A 7,621-nucleotide genomic window follows, 5' to 3' on the forward strand; every position below is an offset into this window, starting at 1 on the left:
ATTTATCTCCATTTCTCTGTTCCACTTCCTGTTTGTGAAGCCAGTCTCAAACCAGCTCATGACCAAAAGATGGTTGTCAGCAACTCCCAGAACGACACCGTCTCAGGTCCACATCCAGGAGAAAAAGAGTGTCTTTGTTTCAGGACACCTGGGAAAAGTCCTATTGGCTCTAATTGGGTCACCGCCCACTCCTGAGGCAATCACTTTGCCAAAGTAAATTTGATGGATTCATTAGCTCAGGCCCAGGTCACCTTCCTGCTCCTGAGCTCAGGGTAGATTCAGCTCCTCTACAAGTCCATGAACTGACAGCATTAGCGGAAGTTCCCAAGCAGGAAGCTGGGGCGTGATTAAAAAGATGCCAACAACTAAAAAAGCAAAAGCCACTTCACAGCCAAATCCAGCGTCTAAATCCACATCACCGAAAGGTACCCACAGGCTTCCTCGTCTGGTCCTCCAAGGTAACTTCCATGATCCTGCTTTTAGGACTGGGACCCCACCCCCTTCACACGGCCATGGACTCCACACTCGTGGTCTGCAGGACACACACAGCTATTCCGGTCCTAGCATGTCCCTACCCAGTGTTCTCTTTCTTCTGTTACCTGAAGTCTTGGCACGGGTTGGGCAGGAGGAACAGGGGGATGAGCTGGGTTTTATTCCCCGCTTTGCTCTCACTTTCTCCTCAGCAGGACAAGAGCAAGATGATCAGGCTTAGCTTCTTAATGCTACCATTTACTGCTGTGATTCTGAAAAAGTCACTTTGCCACTCTGAGTCTCATTTCCTCGGCTGCAAATGGGGCGGACGATGTCTATTAATCTTTACCTCTTTCTAGGCAATCTCTCTAAGAAGAAGAGTTCTATAACATAATGAAGGGAGGATAAGAGGTAACAAGCCTGGAGACGATGTCTTTTGGAATGGCTCTTGAGGCTGCTGGTGATGCTTCTGCCTCGGAAATCTTAAATGTGGAGTTTTTTTTTTTTTCCCCCAAGCATTTCAATAATGATAAAGGTTAAGTGAAATAGTTGAAAATGTTTGATAGACTGAAACTCTAAAGAGATGCTGAATTGTATTATGGGTCCCAGACAGATCATTGTAAACCTCTTGTTCCACCCGAAGTGTTGTTTGTGTATAACACATGTCAAGGGTTTCCACTCTGGGGAACAAAAGCACAAAAGTTTCACTGAAGCCCTTTGGCCTAATCCTCTTAAGAGCTGTTGAAGCCTCCCTGAATTGATCAGAGGCAGTCAAGTGCCTTCTTAAGACAGGAGGCTCTTTCAAGTTTTCTTACTGCTCCTAGTCCTGACAAACCCCCTCAGATTTTCTTGCTACCCCTTCACCATCACCCGTACGACATTTGGAGCCAGAGATTTTGCTCAAGGTCACAGTGGGCAGGAAGTGGCTGGGCAGGGATCCTTCTAGAATCCACTATCCTCCCACACGGCCAAAAGGAGCTAAGACTGCACAATCACAATGGGTGCATGCTGCAGAGGCCTCTGAAAACACAGGGTTTCACTGGACCTTGCAGGAAGAACAGGACAGTGTCTGAGCAAGAGTTTCGTGTACAAGAAGGAGTGGCAGGTCTGGGAGTGGAATCAGGAAAATCAGCTGCCCCTCCTGGCACAGGTGCATAACCCAGGACTGAAGTAATAAGACCAAATGCCCTAATGATCGTTGTGATTCAGAGCCTAGCACAGTGCCTCATGTAGTGGCTATTCAGTTGAGTGGATAGGTGGGGTGGAAAGGAGGAGATAGATTTAAGTCTGGATAGCAGACACATAAAAGGTAGGACTGGTTGAAGGATGAGGATGAAAAAGAGTAAACTATGGCTTTAGACACAGAGACATCGGCACATGCGAGGGGCGAGGAGGGAGCCCAGATGAAAACCAACTGTGGGTTATGAGGAACAGCCGCATGGCTGTGTGGCCACAGATCTTTTCCTCCCCAGATGCAAATACACCCATTAGGAACATACCCTTGGCTGAAAGCCAGTCTGGTTTGGCACTTGAAACTTTGGGCATCATTTGCACAGAGCTGTCAGCCTAGGAGGTGAGCTTCGTTTTGCCAATAGCTTCTGCTGAGACAGAGTTTGTTACTCAAGCATCGAAATAGCTCTGTTTTGAAGATAAATTTCTTTTCTGCAGATTAGTTCAGCTGATGAATTAGGTAGCCAAAAAACCTCCAAAAAGAAAAAGAAAAAAGAAAAACCTCAACCCTTAATTCTACAGCTCCCTTTAAAAAGGGAGAGGAGGAAGACACCAAATAAATCCAAGCTCACCGACCTTCCAGCTCACTTGATTTGCTTGGAACAGACTCACATTCAAGGGTGACCCCTTTCAGGAGCGGCCTCTGGATTTCTTCTCCACCCTGGAAGTCTCTGGTCCTTCAGTGTTCTAAGTTGCGTAGTGGAAACAGAACACATGCAAAAGTCTCAGCAGGCTGGGCATGGTGCCTCACACCTATAATCCCAACATTTTGGGAGACTGAGGTGGGAGGATTGCTTGAACCCAGGAGTTCCAGACCAGCCTGGGCAATATGGTGAAACACCATCTTTACAAAAAAAAAAAAAAATGAAATAATTAGCTGCCTTTAGTCCCAGCTACATGGGAACACTCCAGCCTGGGCAACAGAGCGAGACCTTGTCTAAAAGAAACAAGCAAACACCTGTTAGCAAATGTGTGTCTGTGTGCAGGCATAGGCAAAGGGACAGGCAGAGCTTAGGGACAGACTGTGGACAGTGAGGAGTGAGTACAACAGATCCTTCACGCCCTACCTGGGAACAGTGGACAGTCTAAGTGGAGGGAGTGCTCAGGGCCTTCCTCCTCAGCGCCTAACAGTACAATCTCACATTTACAGAGCGTTTCCAGTTTTCACCTCACTCGTTCCATTTCCTAGATTGCTGCTGCCAGTCAAGAGCTCCAATCCCACATGTTGCGGGAACCTCTGTGCCAGTCCCCACAAGGAGGTCAGGGTGCCTCTCTGATGAGAAGAAGCTCGCCACCTGGCAAGGCCTCCTGCTTCCATTTTTACAGGTAAACTCTGCCTCCCTTTAGTTTCATTCACCGATTTAGCTTTGGCCCTGCAGACACCCACATGGATTACATACTTCCTCATCCTCCTCACCATTTATTTCTGTGCAAACCACCATCGTGTCAGCCCATGAAATGTGCTCCTTATAGGCCATAAACCCCCTGACATAGACCATGATTTCCCAATCATTTACGCTAGCTCCAGTTTGTCAATAACTTTCTTAAGCGCATGCTTACAGAACCCAGTGGTCACCTGGCCGCGCATGCAAGCCCAGCGTGGCTCCTTGTCCTAGATTCTACACTTGCATTGAGGGAGCCCACAGTTGTGCTAACTTCTTTGTCAATCCCCATTCATATTGACTTTAGGAGTCAATTTAAACTCCTAAATCTTCTCGAGCCCAAACCTGTGTATTCCCTCTCCCAAATCCTTTCAGCAAGTGAACAAGATGTGCATCAAGAACAAATGCTGTCACTCGTGCAATTTTTGTTAAACCCTAAATACAATGCTGTATTAGTTTCACCTAAATGTTCCTACCAGCCTCGAGGTCTTCTAGAAAACTTATCTGTCATTTGTCATTATGAGCTACTCTCTCTAGCTTCATGGCATTCACAAACTTGATGGGTGAGCTTTTTATTTCTTAATTCAGCCACTGGTACGTTGCAATAAAACTTGGCTGTGTATACCAGGCGGGTGAACAGATGTGATCAAATCTGTTTTTACAGATTACAGATCTTATTTGCTGAAAGTCACACGATGGACCTATATACTGTGGAACTGGCGCCACAACTCTGGTCCCTCAAAGCCCAGAGTGGAGATTTTCCCACAGTGCCAAGGGGCTGCTGCATGGGATGCTTGTCCCCCAGGCCCGGCCACACTTGAGTGAATACTCATCATCCGCTTGGCAGGTAGGGGCTTCACACCATTTTCAGGGTGAGCAACTGTGTTTATTACTGTGTGTTGGCTGACAGAGGGCTATAGCTAATAACAAAGTTTTTCTTCACTCACATTCACTTTGACACTTCAAGTGTCTCTGTCCAAACCCAGCTAGACCCTTCCCCTCTACACCCGCCCAGCTTACCATGATGGGATGAACACAGTCAAACCTGGGCATTAAGAGACTTGGGTCACAATGCTAGTTCTGCTGTGTTAATTCTTTGACCTTATTGACAAAAGCCATTTAATTTCCCTGTACCTCAATTTTCTCACCTAAAATAGGGGACCACACAACCTTACTTTACAGAATTGATCTGAGCATCAAAAGAGGGACTGAATACAAAAGTTGTTGTTTTTGTTGGCAAACTCTCCAGTGCTTTGCAAAGGTAGATATACTGTTATTATCAGATAGGTATGAAAACTCCAAAGTGAGTCTGAGCCACTTAAAATTCCTTTTTAAAGCAATTCATTGCATCCTAACCTACGTATTCCTTTCTTTCTCTTTTTCTCTTAAAGTTCTGACAAAAACTGAATATGAAGACTGCATGCAGGGATAGCACTGAATACAAATTAACTATTCAATGTTCTGTAGTCCCTCTGGCAGGGAAATGATCCACCTATTAAAACACCCAGTCAGAGCTGGCACGCACAGTGCTGATAACCCCAGCAGGCAATGACCTTGGCACCATTACAAGGGCAATATTTTCAAATGGATGAACTATTCCTGAACAAAGTGTCCAGTGTACTAGGAATAAACAGGCTTTTCATCAACCAAGGCTGTGTGTTTTCTGGTTCCAACAACCTTTCCCAGAGACAGTGCTGGAGAGGAGGGGGCACCAGGAAGCAGCACCTCTCCAGCGGCCTGGCCAGCGTGCTCATCCCTCCTCCAGAATCCTATGACTAGACAGGCCTCCAAACCTCCATCCTGTCTTCTGATGGTTTCATGATTGCTTTTCTACACTTTTACAAAAGGAAAACCCAGTGCTGCCCTTGGAGACCCTGGTCAGCCCTCAGCAGGTGAGGATCAGCCCTCCCTGTGATATAAAACAGGGTCCTGGAGCCTCATGAACAAGAACCTGTGGTGGAGAGTCACATACGACGTCACCGGGTATCTGCAAGGACAATTCTTTGAGAAGGTGGGTGAATCACCCAGGACAGTCTCAAAGAGGCCACACAAGAGGCTTTGACAACAAGATCCTTGAGACAAAATTCACAAGAAGAGGAAGAAAGGACTCTGGATCCACCAGAATTGAAGCACACATGCAAAATATAACTGTAAAAACTTGCTTCTTCACCTAAGCCAAGGAGGCTGCAGCTGGCCCTTTCAGCTGTTTGTTCTTTCATTCGTTCTACAAATGTTTATTGAGCACCTACTGTGTACCTAACACTATTCTATGTTCTGGAGACACAGAATAAACAAGACAGAATAATAAACAAGGGCTGCTGCCCACCTTACATTCTGGTAGTAGACAACCTAAAAAGTAACTGTCTAGGTTGTGATGAGTGCTAAGAGGCACAGGGAGTGTAGGGCACGAGTGTACATCAGGGAAGGCCATCCTGTTAAGGTAGATTTGACCGGAGGTTTGAAGGCAGTGAGAGAGTGAGCAATGACTATCTGGGCCAGCATATTCCAGGCAGGAGCGGGATTCAAACAGCAAAGAAGAGGGCATTACAGGAATGGATTGAGCCAAGGAGAGTCCAGAGAGATGCAGGCAGAGGGGCAATAGGGAGCCTGCGAGCCATCTTCGGGACTTTTAATTCCGAGTAATCTGGGAAAATACCGGTGGAGGGGAGGGTTGGAATAGAAAAGTGAGACAATCTGATTTTTGTGTATGAAGCTCATGCTGGGTGCTTGATTGAAGATAGAAAGAGGGCAGAAAAGAACGTGAGGAGGGAGAGTGTGAGGAGGAGAGGGGGACAACCCAAGCAGATGGGGACAGTGGCTCAGACCATGACAGCAGCAGCGTAAGGATGAGCTGTGGGTCTGGATGTTGTTGGGGTCTGACCTGCAGAATTTATTAACAGGATATGGGAAATGAGAGAGACTCGAGGATTAGTCTACGGTTTATTTTGCTGAAGCAGCTGGAAGGATAGAGTTAACATTTACTGGGAAGAGGAAGGTTATGGGTGAAGTAGGTTGAAAGGTATCAGGATTATAGTTTTGGGTATGGTTTGGGATATGTTCAGTTTGAGGTAGCTATTACACACTAATAGTGGAGATGTCTAGTAGGCTGTGGATTAAGCAAGTCTTGGGTTCAGGCTAGAGATGTAAGCTTGGGAATCATAACTGTAGAGAAGGTATTCAGAGCCAAGGGTGAGGTCGATATTAACAAACGAGTGGCACTCATAAGTGGGAGCTAAAAATGAGAACACATGGACACAGGGAGGGGAATATCATACACCGGGGCCTGTTGCGGGGTGGGGAACTAAGGGAGGGATAGCAGTGGGGAAGGGGATTGGGGAGGGACAGCATTAGGAGAAATAACTAATGTAGATGACGGGGTGATGGATGCAGCAAACCACCATGGCACGTGTATACCTATGAAACAAACCTGCACGATCTGCACATGTACCCCAGAAGTTAAAGTATAATTTTTTTAAAAAAAAAAGGAGTGAGTTCTGAGAGAGAAGAGATCCAAGGACTAAGTCTTGGGGCAATCTTACACAAAGAGGATATAGCAAAGGATACTAAACTGAGTTTAAAACTTTTTCTTTAAAAAAAAAAAAAAGCCTAGAGAATATATGAAGACAATTTCTCAAAAAAGAACCACTGATCAGCTTTGCCAAATGCTATTTGGTCACACACAATAATAACTAAGAATTGGATTTAGAAATTTGGAGGTCACTGATGACTTTATTAGGGCAGTCTTATTTCTCTAATGAATAACCACTGAATCAATAACTTAGTACAATAAAAAGCTTATATCTCGCTCAGCTCACAGTCCGATCACATATATGGCAGGTGGCATTCTTGGTGATTTGGGGGTCAGGTTCTTTCCATCTTCATTGCACACCTCCACGGTCCCCTTGGAAAGGGAAGGGGTGGCCCATACGGAAGCCCACCTGAGCTCTGGTGCTTCAGCCTGAAGCTGGCACGTTGACCCCACTGGAGTTCCCATGACAAGAACTAGTCACAAGGCCTCATTTAGAGGCAAAGTAACTGGGAAATGTCATTTGGTTGTGTGCCCTGGAAGAGGAAGTGGTTTGGTGACCATCTAGCCAGTTTTTCTCACAATGACATTGGCAAGAGCCCTTTTGGAAGAGGCTGGAAACCAAAGATTAATTGAAGGGAGTTCACGAGAAAAAAGGGAAGTAGAGAAATGGGGTGTAGCTAAAGCAGCTTGGGGTCTAGAGAGGTGGTCTGTTTCTGGCTTGTTTGTATGATAATGGAAATGGTCCTGTAGAGAAGAGACAACTGCTGGAGGGATGTCCTTGAGTAGGTGTCAGAGAAAGGGCTCTAGCTCAGTACCATGCATAAGAATGCCTTGGAGGGCCCAGTGAAACAGATTCTGGGACCCTATCTCAGATATATATATACATATTTTTTGACGGAGTCCTGCTCTGTTGTCCAGGCTGGAATGCAGTAGCAAAATCTTGGCTCACTGCAACCTTCGCTTCCCAGGTTCAAGTGATTCTCATGTCTCAGCCTCCCAAGCAGATAGG

At 46.0% G+C, this 7,621-nt stretch overlaps 1 long non-coding RNA gene across 1 annotated transcript; it reads left to right on the plus strand.

Moving 5' to 3' along the window:
* The first annotated feature begins 247 nt into the window (after positions 1-247).
* On the plus strand, positions 248-5,380 carry LOC141584134 (uncharacterized). The gene is made up of 4 exons (XR_012517077.1): positions 248-458; positions 2,891-3,027; positions 3,748-3,930; positions 4,475-5,380. It is a non-coding gene; the product is annotated as an uncharacterized LOC141584134 (long non-coding RNA).
* Positions 5,381-7,621: the final 2,241 nt, after the last annotated feature.

The sequence above is a fragment of the Saimiri boliviensis genome, chromosome 4, assembly GCF_048565385.1.
Source record: "Saimiri boliviensis isolate mSaiBol1 chromosome 4, mSaiBol1.pri, whole genome shotgun sequence".
Classification (NCBI taxonomy): domain Eukaryota; kingdom Metazoa; phylum Chordata; class Mammalia; order Primates; family Cebidae; genus Saimiri; species Saimiri boliviensis.